Source organism: Pipistrellus hanaki (assembly GCF_964339955.1).
Source record: "Pipistrellus hanaki genome assembly, chromosome: 2".
NCBI classification, from domain to species: domain Eukaryota; kingdom Metazoa; phylum Chordata; class Mammalia; order Chiroptera; family Vespertilionidae; genus Pipistrellus; species Pipistrellus hanaki.
The window spans coordinates 107690404-107705696 of NC_140504.1; positions in this window are offsets into that span (position 1 = coordinate 107690404).

The following is a 15293-nucleotide window of genomic DNA, read 5'->3' on the forward strand; positions in this document are numbered from 1 at the left end:
CTGTTTGCTTCAGCTGAATCCGGATAGTGGGCATTGGTAAACTCCTGAACTGCTTTCCATTTGACCAGGATGTTCTTGATGTCAGCAGTTGGGATTGGTTGATTGTTTGATTGTTGCTCCTCGTTATCAGATGACGCTTCCCTTTGAGCATTGTCCTGTTGCTGGACCAGAAGTGCTTGGAGCTCTTCAGTTGTCAGCTCTTCTTCGTGTTCCTCAATAAGCTCCTCTACATCCTCTTCCTCTACCTCTAATTCCAACCTTTGGGCCACTGTGATTATGTCCTTCACCACTTCTGTGTCATCAACTACTGCTTCTTCCTGGGTCCACGAAGGCACAAGCATCTTCCAAGCAGAAATGAGGGTCCTTTGTGACACTTCTTTCCAGGCCTTCTGTATAAGTTGTATTGCCATAAGGACATCAAATTTCTCCTTCCAAAACTTTCGGACAGTCATATTGTCTCCACCAAACTCGCATTCTTCAAACACCTTATTAAAGAGGGCTCTAGTGTAGAGTTTTTTAAAGTTCGCAATAACTTGCTGATCCATTGGCTGAAGAATGGATGTGGTGTTTGGTGGCAAATACTGCACCTTGATAAAAGGATAATTTTCCTGCAATATTTCCTCTAGGTCTTTTGGGTGAGAAGGGGCATTGTCAAGTATCAGAAGGGCTTTGAGCGGCAGTTCTTTTTCCAGCAAGAATTTCTTCACGGCAGGAGCAAAGGTTTCCAGAATCCATTCGTTGAAGATAACTTGGGTCACCCAGGCTTTTTGATTGGACTTCCAATGGACGGGCAGTTTGGACTTAATAACGTTATTTTTCTTGAAAATTCTTGGATTTTCAGAGTGATAAACCAATAGAGGTTTGATCTTGAGGTCTCCGCTGGCATTAGACGAAAACATAAGGGTAAGTCTGTCTTTCATGGCTTTGTGTCCTGGCAATTTCTTCTCCTCTTTTGTAATGAAGGTTCTGCTCGGCATTCTTTTCCAGAAAAGACCCGTTTCATCGGCATTGAACACTTGTTGTGGGCAGTATCCTTCATCCTTAATACATTTTTGAAAGTTAATAGAGAACTTTTCTGCTTCTTTCTTGTCAGCACTGCCAGCCTCACCATGCATAGTAACGCTGTGGATTCCACACCTTTTCTTAAATCTAAAAAACCACCCCCTGCTGGCTTTGAATTCTTCTTCATTATCTTGATTGCTGCTACTTCCAGGGACGTTTTTCTTTAGATCGTCATAAATTCTCTTGGCTTTGTGACAGATAATATCTTGGGTTGTTACGTCACCTTTCACCTGCCTGTCCTTAATCCAAATCGCTAATAGCCTCTCCATTTCCTCGTGGATTGAAGACCTATGTTTTTCATGAAATAGTTTTGATACTCCTTTGGCTACTTTGGCTGATTTGATTGCATCCTTATTTGTCAAAATGGTGAAAATGGTGGTCTTGCTGAGGCCAAACTCTTTGACGAGGTCACACTGTTTTACCCCACATTCACTCCTTCTAATTATTTCCTGTTTCATTTCAACAGAAATCACCTTCCTGCTTTTTTTAGAAGCCATGATATAAAAAAAAATATTGAGTTTAACTTAAAAGGACGACTGCCGTGATACGTGCGTGATTTAATTCGTAATGAAGAACGATTGCCGCGATACGTGCTTAAGTTAAGCGCAGTGACTAACGACTGCCTGCAGTGCCTGCGCGGAAGGATGCAATACATCGGCAGCGATCGTGGAAGCTCGGGCGAAGCAGTCGTGGAAGCTCGGGCAAAGCGGCCGTGGAAGCTCAGGCGACTTCGTTGTGTGAAACGAAGTTCGTTGTATGAATAATGAAATGAAGTTCGTTGTGTGCAGCGTTCGCTGTGCGAGGCGTTCTTTATGCGAGGCACCACTGTATAATAAACATAGCCCTGGCCAGTGCTCAGTGGTTAGGCATCAGCCATGGACCAAAGGATCACAGGTTCCTGTACCCAACCTGAAGCTTCAGGAAGCCCCCTTAGGGAGAACTAGAGTTGGATTCTCTGGTAGAAACTGAGGGGTTTGGCTTTGAACCAAAGACTAATTTCCCCTCATTGAGTGTTCTACCTTGCAATCTCTAAGTAGGGGGCCCACTAGCCCACGCTAGGTTAGCATGGCTTACCCTAAAGACTCTTTGGAAAGCCCTAGAGGGAGACCAGGCAACATCAGAGGGGAGGCAGAGTAACTGATGGGTGGAGGCTGACTGTGACCACCTCATTCATTTGTGGCTAGGATTCGAGGTCTGGAGACCCTGTGCACAAACGGATACACTAGACATGAAATATAAATTAGAAGGCATGGGGAGAGCCAGGTGGAGACCTTACTCTCTAGCGGAGAAGTTCCCCAAATGCCCGGACCCACTAGCTTTTTATTTACTAGATTACACATTTGCCCTTTTAGCAAAGCAAAAAGACATTTCAATGGTTAGGTTTGGTAAAAATAAAAGGATTATCAGGTTAGGGCAATGGTCAGCAAACTCATTAGTCAACAGAGCCAAATATCAACAGTACAACGATTGAAATTTCTTTTGAGAGCCGAAAACTGACTTTTGCACATGGGCCATGAAGTTTTAATCACACTATATGTGCCCACCCGCATGTGGTATTTTGTGGAAGAGCCACATTCAAGGGGCCAAAGAGCTGCATGTGGCTTACGAGCCATGTTTTGCCTACTACTGGGTTAGGGGATTTCCTTTAGCCATTCATCCAGCAGCAGGGTAATACAAAGCTGATTTTCAGCCCTTGATGAATATCTAAGTCCATTAGCCTTCTAAGGAACTTCTTGCATAATTATGCTAATTACTTGTTGATCTTAGGCTCTGGCTTTTCCCCCTTCTTGTTTTCTTAATAGATGTTGAAAGAATTATGCCTCTTGCAGAACTCGGGTCCTTTAAAAAATTTTAAATTCAATGAAAAGGATTGAGTTCTTTCATGTCCTTTTAAGAATTGTTGTCAGGCATTTAAGAAACTAGTTTTCAGTAGGCTCATTTCTGGGACATCAATTCTTTGAGTCCCCTTCCCAATCACTGTTCCCTGTGACATGACAGCAATGATATTCCAGTTCTGGATGGTGGACAAATGGTGGGCAATGGCAATGCAGGCTGACCTTCTTTGGCTTGGTCCAGGGCAACCTGCACTGACGCACAGCTTATGACTGCTAGCATGGCAAGGCGTCTTTACCATCCCCCATCTCTGGACTGTTACTCCTTTGTCTTGTCCATCTGCAGATACAGGTACAGGGTGAGCAATTCCTCTCTGATTCATTGTTGTAGGAATCCACATGAGCTTGGAGGAGTTTTCTGGAAATACACAAGCACATCCTCAACCAAAGGTTAATAAAGGGACCCTTCAATAAACTAGACTCAGGATCTTTCCATTTAACCAGACTGTTTTCCTTTAGCATATTCTGACACCAGTATAATTTTATGGGTGTCTTATCATCAGCATTACAAGTGAAAAAACAATTTAAGTAAAATTTTAAAGTAATTAAGGCTTGATGTAGTTTACTTGCAGAATATTTCTCCACTGTTTCCCCCTTTTTTGTTTTAACATGCAAGGGGAACATTTTTTTGTTTGCCGTACAATATTTTGGCTTTTGAAAATCTTGCAAAGCATCCTTGATAGTTTTTAATTCAGTTCTTAGCACAGAAGTATGACTGGTCTGGATGACTTGATCTAAATTCATTGCATGATAAGCAGCTTCACCATGAGATAAACTATCAGTAAAAAATAGTTCTCTAGGAATAGGTTCCTGCCTAGTACAATTAAGTTCCCCTGAATATTCACTTATTTCAATTTGCCAATTTAAATCAGTCTGAAATAAGGCTTATTTTCTAACTTCATTTGTCCTTGGGTGTGGACAGTAAATGATAGCAATGGAATTTCTGCTATCAGTCTTTGAGTATATTGACATAAGCTTTGTTTAGGGAAACAAAAAGCAAATTATTTACTTTATTTTTGAGGCCTAATACATTGGTTTTTAATTATAATTTTCCAGATATTTGAAGGAAATCTGTTTTTTCTCCCAGAGTAATTTCTAGGCCACATTTAAGGAGTTTCCTTTAAAAACCTTTTTCTTTCTTTTAAACAGAGCAACAAACTTGGTTGCTTTTCAGATGCTGGCCCATATTGTAATGCATACATATCAAGTAAAAGTAACTTTCTTTTCTTATGGTGTCTTATTAATGGTGAGATATAATGCTTGAATAATAAGTTTTAGTTTACTTTATAAGTATTAGCAGAAGAGATTTTAAAATTTCTCCTTTTTATTAAGCTTAAAGTTTACTTTTAAGCAACATTCTTTTTGGCTAGTGCTCATTTGCATAGTATGCAAATTTTTACTTTGGCCTTTACTAGAACCAGGTTGCTCATAAAATATTGGCTTCTCATATAAATGAGTTTATATGAGACCTTGATCATGCTGCTGAAAGCTAATTTATTAAGTAACTAAAGTAGGCATCTTTATTAAAAAGTGAAGTAAGTAAACATACATTTGACCTATGAAGCACAGATGCGATCGATCCCCTTCCCCAGTCTATTAAAGAACAGGCTGTCTGAGGCTTTTTGTCCTAAAATTCTGTTGCTGAATAATCTGGTTTTGCTTAAGAAGTATTCAGCAACTGTGCTGAAACCGGTTTGGTTCAGTGGATAGAGCGTCGGTCTGTGGACTGAAAGGTCCCAGGTTCGATTCCCGTCAAGGGCATGTACCTTGGTTGAGGGCATATCCCCAGTAGGGGGTGTGCAAGAGGCAGCTGGTCGATGATTCTCTCTCATCGACGTTTCTAAACTCTCTTTCCCTCTCTCTTCCTCTCTGTAAAAAAAATCAATAAAAATATATTAAAAAAAAGGGAAGTATTCAGCAACTTTGTCTTGCCCTCCCTTAGAGGTTGAAACCTTTACAACATTTAAAATATGTTTATAAATAGAATACAGTTATTAATTTTTACTTGTTAAAGCTTCTCATGTGATTTTAGGTATATTAGATCAGCCTATTTAGTTCAAAAATATTTCTTTTAAGAGAGAATAAATCCTTGAATCACCCCAGGGCCCTTGTAATGTCCCAAAGCTATCTCTCAGTTAAAGTCTTGAAATTTAACCTGAAAAAACTATCAAATATACATAATCCAAAGATTATATTATATACTTTTTGTAATTATTCTAAAAGATATTAATTAAATTTAAACTGGATTTTATATTAAAAATTTATTTCAGACCATAGAATTAATCCTCATTTTTGAATTAGACCATACAAAATATTATATCTTAGGTTAAAATTTTACTATACGTAGTACACATAAGGACAAATATATTTTGAACTACTAATTTCTCCAGAGAAAATACAAGAATTATTTTCTAAAAAAAAATAAATTTCTATACTTTATGCATTTTGTTATCATAACCATATGATTTCTCCCAACTTAATTTGAATTTTAAACTCTTAGAAGTCTTAAATTTTAGGTGGCAAGTTAAGTAGTTAGCATTTCTTAAATCAGTAATACCTTCACATTTTTAAGGATATATTTTATTTTATTTTATTTTATTTTTTTTTTTTTTTCAGTCTTTAAGGATATATTTTAAATGAAATATAAGACATATTTAATTAATAGATTCAATTCTGTCCTCTATATTTTTCATATGAGGCAAACTCAGATTTATATTTCAGTATTTTGTCATTTTAAAATACCTAGATATTTAATAAGTTTTATTATTTAATTTAGTAAACTCTGAAGTTTTCAAAGACTTTGGAAAACTGTTTGAGGCTGGTAGGAGGAGGAGGGAAGCAGGCTGACCTAGCTGCTTGATTTTTAAAACTGGCACATTTTCCCTGAGATAACATCTAAGGTTACTGCTGCAGGAAACGAAGCTGGCCCCTCCCTCAATAGAGAGTGAAGCCAGTCTCCCCCCACCCCCGTGCGACTGGACCCCACCATTAATCTATACTAATAAAAGGGTAACATGCTAATTATACCAGGTGACTGGACATCTTCCAGATGTCCGACTTCCTTCTGGACAGTTAGGGGGTGGTCAGGCAGCAGGGGTGGGCAGAGGAAGGGCGGCCAGACAAGCAGGCAGGGGGCAGTAGTGGGGAGGCCAGGCAGGCCAGTAGGGGGGTAGTTGAGGGCTGATCAGGCAGGCTGGCACAGGGGCAGCTGGATGGTGGCCAGGCCGGCAGGGGAGTAGTTGGGGGCAGCCAGGCCAGCAGGGGTGGCAATTAGGGGGTGGCCAGGCAGGCCAGCAGGCAGATAGTTGGGGGGGGGGGGGGGGTCAGGAAGGCTGGTGGGGGGGAGTTAGGGGGTAGTCATGTAGGCAAGCAAGGGGCAGTTGTGGGTGGCCAGGCAAGCTGGCAGAGGGGCAGTTGGACGATGGTCAAGCAGGCAGTAGGGGGGCAGCTAGAGGGCAGTCAGACTGGCAGGGGGCAGTTGGTAGGGGGGCAGTTGGGGGCAGCCAGGCTGGCAGGGGGCAGTTAAGGGGGGCTAGGCCAGCAGGGGTTCAGTTAGGAGGGGCCAGGCTGGCAAGGGGACAGTTGGGGGGCTACCAGGCCAGCAGGGGGGCAGATAGGGGGTGATCAGGCAGGCAGGCAGTCCTGTTTTGTGAGCCAGTAGTCCTGGATTGTGAGAAGCATGTGGAATGGGGCTGAAACAGGTGGTTGGACATCCCCCTGAGGGGTCCCTGATTGGAGAGGATGAAGGCCGGGCTGAGGGACCTCACATGCACGGATTTCATGCACCAGGTCTCTAGTATACCTATGCTTATTACTGAAAAGCTCCACCACAAATCCTTCATTTTAGTTACATTTATTTATTTATGTTTTAACAACTTTGAGATTCTAAAGCCAATTATTACCATCTAAAGCAAATTCTGCAACAGAGATAACTTTCTTTCAGTGGCTTTTAATGTTAATCTTGCAATGTGGTCCATTATTATTAAAAAACTACTCATTATTATGGAAATACTAATCTTTTTTTTTTAAATAAATTTTTATTGTTCATATTATTACAAATGTTCCTTCCCCCCCCCCCCCACCATTGCTCTCCTCCACCAGGTTCCCACCCCACCCTCTGCCCTTTCCCCACTCCCCATTGTCCTCATCCATAGGTGCACAGTTTATGTTCAGTCTTTTCCCACATCCCCCTCTCCCCTTTTCCCCAAGAATCGTCAGTTCACTCCCCTTCCATACCTCTGATTCTATTATATTATATTCAACAGTTAATATTGTTCATCAGATTTTTTTTTTTTAATTTCCTTGGTTTTTAGATTCACTTGTTGATAGTTACGTATTTGTTGTTCATAATTTTTATCTTTATTTACTTTCTCTTCTGAAAGAAGCAATTCATATAATTCTGGTTTGGTGTTGATGAACTCCTTTAGCTTTTTTTTTATTAGTGAAGCTCTTTTTTTTTTTTTTTTTTTTTTTAAATATTTTATTGATTTTGTACAGAGAGGAAGGGAGAGAGATAGAGAGTTAGAAACATCGATGAGAGAGAGTCATCAATCAGCTGCCTCTTGAACACCCCCTACTGGGGATATGCCCGCAACCAAGGTACATGCCCTTGACCGGAATCGAACCCGGGACCCTTCAGTCCCCAAGCCGATGCTCTATCCATTGAGCCAAACCGGTTTCGGCGAAACTTCATCATCCTTTAATGTAACCTTTCCTCCTTTCTTTCCTTTTGATTTAAACAGGCCTTAACCAGCACCTGACTCACCTGCCTCCCTCTCCTGCAGGACCACTCCCTTAATAATTAAGCCATGAGGACAATGAGACCCTGGTCAACATTAGACAATCTTAGGAACAAAGCCTCGGGTCTTTGTTTTCAGAGACTGAGTTACAGTCAAACTGAAGATAACATCTTGGCCTCAGTGTGTTTCAGCTCCAGGCCTAGAAAATCAGGGACACCAGATGAAGCAGCCCCATGGCTGTCATGAGGACCAGATGTACTGATCAACTACCCCTACCCTAACAAGACCTATCAGTAGAGACCACAACATTAACTCCCTGATCACCATGATTAATGATTTTTCTTCTCTGTAACCCATGCCTTGGAAGTCAGAAAATCAGGTCTTTGTACATTAGCTCACTTGTCTCTCAGCATGGGCCAATCCTGAAAACAAACCCTTACTTTATTTGCCACAAACTCATCTTCTTGTCTTATTGGGCTTTGATACATTTAGGAAAATAGACCCCTTTAGTCTAATAACTTTGGCACCCATCTTTTGGACCATGTGACATCCATCATTCAGACTGACTGGCATCTGACTGATAATTGTTCTGGACCTATTTGGGCTAAGAATGCAGAATTTATAATCCTCAAGAATATACTCCCTAAACTTTTCTTCTTTAGTACATTCCCCCCCCCCCCCCCCCCCGTGTTCTCAATTTGCAAACTCTAAGACCCAGGAACAAATATTTATCATTTATATATAGCCAAAGCCTCCAGATCAATTTTTAGTTCATTTGACACTTTTATTTGACATTAAATAAGAACCACATGGAAGATGGTGGCATAGGTAAATGCAGTACTCGCCTCTTCCTACATAATTTTAACTAAACTACAGAACAATCATCATTCAGAAATTTGGCTGAATAGAAGTACTACAAGTGGATGGCTCTGTAGTTCATGCCAGGAGGCCCCAGAGCCAGTGCACCTGGTGGTCAGCTTCGGACCACACTAGATTACAACTGATGGACTCAAATATGGACTCTGTGAGCACCAAGGCCCCTATGAAACAAAGACCTGCTGCATAGGGGCATCTCCTGAACAGCAGCTCTTCCACTGTAGATGCAGCCAGTCCACACAGCTAATTGGCCTGGGGGTCAATCCCTCTTACTGACACAAACAGCAATCAAGGCTCAACTACAACAGGACAGTGCACACAGCCCACAAAGGGGCACATCTAGAGTGCCCAGCTCAGGTGACTGTGGAGGCTGAGCCACTGGGCCCTACAGGACACCTACTACACAAGGCACTCTACCAATTCCAGGGGACATAGAAACTCTACCTAATACACAGAAATAAACACAGGGAATAAGACAAAATACAGAGACAATGAAGCATGTCATAAATGAAAACAAAACAAAACAAAACAAATTACCCAGAAGAAATCTCCAGAAAAAGAACTAAATAAAATGGAAGAAAGCAAACTACCAGGTACAGAGTTCAAAACAGTTATAATAAGGATGCTCTGGGAACTTAATGAGAACTTAAAGGAACTGAGAAATAACTTCAAGGAACTGAATGAGAGAACACCAATGACATAAAAAAGGACCAGTCAAAAATGAAGAATAATTTACAGGGAATCTACAATACAGTATAGATTGCTGGGAATCAAATCAGCGATTTGGGAATATGAGGAAGCAAAAAACACCCAATCAGAAGAGAGGGAAAAAAAAGAATTTAAAAATATGAAGGTAGTGTAAGGAACCTCTGGGACAACTTCAAATGTTGTACCAAGATTCACATCATGGGGGTGCTGGAAGGAGAAGAGAGGGAGCAACAAATTGAAAACCTATTTGAAAAAAAAAAAAAAATAGTGACAGAAAACTTCCCCCACCTGATAAAAGAAATATATTTACAAGTTCAGGAAGCACAGAGTCCCAAACAAGAGAAACCTAGAGACCCACACTAAGACATATCATAATTAAAAGTCCAAGGTTAAAGACAGAGAGAAAAATAGGAACAATAAAATGGCAATGAATACATATCTATCAACAACTGAATCTAAAAAAGGGAAATAAAGAATCTAATGAACAATATAAACTGAAGAATAAAATAGAACCAGAGGCATAGAACCATGTAACAGACTAATAAATCTCAGAGGGAAGGGAATGGTGGTGGTGGGAAAAGATTAACCAAAGAATTTATATGCATACATGCATTACTCCTGGACACAGACAATAGGGGGTGGTTGTGGTGAAGACCTGGGTTGGGGCAGGATTGGGGTGAAGGAAACAATGGGGGGAAAATAGGGAGCCATCTATACTCCCCTCAACAATAAAGATTTAAATAAGTAAATAAATAAATCCCACGTAATAAAAGCTTAATACACTAAGTGTCTGCTCGTTTGGTTGGTTGTTCAACCAATCAAAGCGTAATATGCTAATGATATGCTAAGGCCACTCAACTGCTTACTATGATGTGCATTGACCATTAGGGGGCAGATGCTCCGACTGGTGGCCCCTCCCCATCTGGCCAACCCTCTGCGTTTCTCCCCAGCCTCTATCATGCATTGGTTGGATCCCTCAGCCTGGCCTGCACCCTCTCACAATCTGTGATCCCCAGGGGATGTTGGAGAGCTGGTTTGGACCCAACAGCGGAACGATAGGTTGCTATGATGTGCACTGACCACAAAGGGGCAGACGCTTTACACAGGAGCTTCCCCCTGGTGGTCAGTGCGCTCCCACAGGGAGAGCACCGCTCAGCCAGAGCCAGGCTCACGGCTGGTGAACACAGCGGCCGTGGCAGGAGCCTCTCCCACCTCCGTGGCAGTGCTAAGGATGTCCGACTGACAGTTTAGGGATGCTCCCTCCAGGGAGTGGGCCTAAGCTATCAGTTGGACATCACCTGAGGGCTCCTGGACAGCAAGAGATCACAGGCTGGGCTGAGAGATCTGGCCCCCCTCCCCGCAGTGCATGAATATTGTGCACCGGACCTCTAGTAATTAAACAAACAAACAAACAAACAAACAAACAAACAAAGACCACATGAGTTGTTGATGGAATTAAAGAAATACTTAACACACAGTTAGTTCTATTGGAGATCAGTTCTCTGTAATTGGCTCTGATGCCACACAGAACTTCTGAGGGGTTACATTTTAACAGCCCCTGCTGAGATGAATGAAAAAAAAAAAGAAAAGTGAAGGGATTAAGTACAAATTAGCAGTTACAAAAATAGTCACAGGGATGTAAAGTTCAGCATAGGGAATCTAGTCAATAATATTGTAATAACTTTGTATGATGCCAAATCAGTACTAGATTTATCAGGGTGATCACTTCATAAGTTAAATAAATCTCTAAATGCCATGCTGTACATCTGAATCTAACATAGTATTGCATGTCAACTATAAGTGAAAAATAAAAAATCATTTATAAAAATCCGGTACTAGCATTAAGGGAGGATTTTGGTAAATTTCTTTCTTCCTCCCTCCCTCTCTCCTTCCCTCCCTCCCTCCCTCTCTTTCTTTCTCTCTCTTTCTCTTTCTTTCTTTCTTCCTTCCTTCCTTCCTTCCTTCCTTCCTTCCTTCCTTCCTTCCTTCCTTCCTTCCTTCCTTCCTTCCTTCCTTTCTTTCTTTCTTTCTTTCTTTCTTTCTTTCTTTCTTTCTTTCTTTCTTCTTTCTTTTCCCACCCCCCGACATGAGGATATGTTTATTGATTCTAGAGAGAAAGGAAAGGGGAGAGAAAGAAACATTGATTGGTTGCTTCCTGATTTGGCCTCAATTGGGGCTTGCACCCAGAACCTAGGTATGTGACTTGACTGGGAATCAAAACCACAACCTTATGGTGCACAGGATGACACTCCCACCAACAGAGCCACTGTGCCAGGCATGGTAATTTTCTTATACCAGTCCTGAGTGTTTATTGAGTAGAAGCCTACAGGCGTTTTTAACTTGAACTCTAGAAGATGTAATGCAGTCTTGGCTTTCTGATGTACTGCAGTTTTAAAGTAAATCTTTTATCTGTATTATATGCTAAACCTTGAAGTGCAGATTATTGGAAAGATGTTTGCTTTGTTCTTAGATAGCATCATAATTTAACATCAGTTATTTATGATATGCCCAGGTAGATGGTATCAAAACCCAATCCAGCCCTAGCCAGTTTTGTTCTGTGGTTAGAGTGTTGTCCCACGGACTGTAGGGTCCCAGGTTTGATTCCAGTCAAGGGCACGTAGCTTGGTTGCAAACTCAATCCCTGGTCCCAGTTGGGATGCATGCAGGAGGCAAGCAATCAATGTGTCTCTCTCACATCAATGTGTCTCTCTCTTAGTCTCTCTCCATCCCTCCCACGCTCTCTAAAAATCAATGAAAAAAATTTCTCCACGTGAGATTTAAAAAAACAAACAAAATAAAAGAAAAAAAAAACCAATCCAGTCTTTGCTTTAAAAGAGGCCTTTTACCTTTCTTCCCACAGGTTCCATTACTCCAGGGCGACAGCTGCAGGGCCAGAGTCTGAGGGCTACTGCAGGTTTGAAGTCTCTGGTTTGCCCTCTGTGATCTTGCTGCTTCTTCCTGGTACCAACAGGGGCAGCAGCACGCTGAGCACCACCACTTTCTCTAGCTGGACTGACTTCCTCTTCCTTCTCTCTTACACTGATATTTCTCCTGGCAGTAAGGATTGTAAGCCTTATAATCATTTTTCCTACCCAAATGTTATTTAGAAATTCTTTGCAGTTAATTAGCTTCCACGTATCAAGATTAGATAATAATGTAATGATAGCTAACATTTGTTGAACTTTATATGTGCCTGATGAAGTACTGTATATTTATTACATAATTTAATTCTCTCAACGATTATAAAAGCAACATAATATTACTACAGTATTACCATTTGTAGATGAGAAAAATGAAGCGTAGAGAAATGACTTGAAACTGTCTTAAGGCCAAGACAGGTGACTGTGAATGAATAGGAGCAATTCTCCGAGAGCAGTAGTTATCCTGATCAATGCTGATCAGAATTATGAAAATAAGATAAAAACAAAACAAAACAAAACAAAATGAATCATGAATAACTTTGTTTAAATGGAACGACTAGGTAACTTTTAGTTAACTTTTATCTCTCTCTTTTGCCTGTGGTTATCTCTATGCTGTTTTTTTAAAAAAATAAAATATCTACAAAACTTCTGCTCTTCATGAGATATCAAGGAACCAGAACATAAAGCTAAGAAAGACTCCTCTGACCCTCTAAAGTGCTTGTGCTACTTCCAAGTTTTTCTGATTCTAAAACACACCAACATATATGGGAAGTGAAAGAATAGAAAATAGGCCTCTCTTTTTCTTTGTTGTGATTTTTCCATAATTTATGAGAAGAGCCTGGTAATTAAGCCCCAAGACTGTTGGTTCCTGTGTACATAGCAGGACGAGAGAAGGCTGTCCTCCTCCCCCCTCCTCCCTGCTGTTTTAATAGACTCAGGATGACTCATACTGAGTAGTCTCTGGTAATAAGTTGAATTGGTATTCCTTCTCCTCTCCCTGCCCTTCTTTCTCCCTTTCAAACAGGCCTCCCCTTTGAACTCTTCATGACTTTGTTCTAAGCTTGTTTCACAGGCATGAGAAAATGCTGGTATGGCACAGTCTCAGTGCATCGCCTGACCATCTCCTGAAAACCAAACAACTATAACTTCACGATAACTCCCAGCATCTGCTTATAGTTGAACCACTAAACCAACACAACACCCTTCCTTCCTTATTGTTCACAACACAACTGCTTACTCTTTAAAAGCCAGAGCGATTCTCTCTTCAGGATCCATATTGCTCCAACAGGACCTGGCCCTTTCCACCCTTGGAAAGTAAACTTCATCATTACTTTCCTTCTTCTTTGTGAATTCTTTCACGACCCATGTCACCAGCCACTCAAATAGGAAGAGGTGCCAGGATTTTAGTTTTCTACTAGGAATGCAATATTGAAGGGCTCGATGCATTGACCAAAGCAGCAAAATACACCTTACCTGTTGGTTCATTACAAAGTCAATAGGCTTCTGAAGCCATCATTGTGTTGCCAAAGTGAATGGCTCACTAGAAATGGGATGTTCTCCAATGGAAACTGGGGACGCAGGTGACTGCCACGTCCGCTCTGAAGATGAAAGTGGAGGAAAGCAGAGCTCACCCAGTCAGGGAGGGGAAAGCTCTGTGGCCGATACGTACAGCACAGTCCATTTCTCTGTCCTCAGAAGGAAGGCAGCCACTGTGTAGTTGACATTTCAGCCACACAGAAGATAGACCCTGCTGGACAGTTTCTTCACTGTGCTTCCTCTGCAATGTGACATCGTCATATTCCAGAGTCACTTACACACTCACTGTGGGTGTTACATTGTGATATTCCACAGCCACCACACACTCACTGTGGGTGTTACATTGTGATATTCCACAGCCACCACACACTCACTGTGGGTGTTACATTGTTATATTCCAGAGTCACTACACACTCACTGTGGGTGTTACATTGTGATATTCCAGAGTCACTTACACACTCACTGTTGGTGTTACATTGTTATATTCCACAGCTACTACACACTCACTGTTGTTGTTACAACACTATTGTTTTACAGCAATTACTGTCATTGGCAGAAGGATGGACCTTCCAACATGTCGACCTTCTAGTTTCCAGCAGCTGTGAATATGTGATCTTATGTGGCAAAGGATCTTTGCAGTGTTGATTGCATTAAGGATCTTGAGATGGTATGTTCCTGACTTAACATTCTTGTAGAGGTACGAGGAACCCAGCATTTGGAGTCAGAGAAGGAAGCAGCAGGGAAGCAATGTGATTGCTGGCTAGGGGGGTGGAAGAAGATCATCCAAGGAGAATGAAAGGACTTTATGAGTTAGCAAAGGCAAGAAAACAGATTTGTTTGCTAACGTCTCCACAAGGAACACTTGATTTTAGGACTTCTGACCTCCATAATGATAAGATCATAAATCCGTGTTGTCTTAAACCATTAGATTTGTAGTAATTTGTTATAGCAGGTGTAGGAAACAAATATACCTGTGGACATTTGCATCATCTGTCCTAATTTTTGACATTTCACTCTTTGACCTTACATTTGCAGAGCTATCCCAATGAAAGTATTCCAGCAGACAGAGGTCCCAGTTGAGCCACAACCACCTTAGCATAACCTAGGTCAGCTAGAAACCTTACTAACCCCTGAACTGTAATAGCCAAACGGTTGTTGCCTGGCCAGTGTGGCTCAGTGGCTGAGCATAGACTCATGAACCAGGAGGATCACTTGTTTGATTCCTGATTGGGACACATACCCAGGATGTGGGCCCCACCCCAGTGGAGGCATGTGGGAGGCGGCAGATGGATGTTTCTCTGTCATCGATGTTTCTATGTCTCCCCCTTCCTCTCTTTCTAAAATCAATGGAAACATTAAAAAAATATTGTTGGCTTAAGCCACTGAATGTTGGGGCAGTATTATTACATAGCTGTAGTTAAGTGAGTCAATGTCTTATAAACTAATGATAGCAATGGGAAAGCAATGCTCCTAGTGTTTTTCACATGATCTCGTTGCAATGCTTGCTTTTGTTGAGTGAATGGCTCAGCTCATAACATTTTAGGTATTTCAAATCTGCT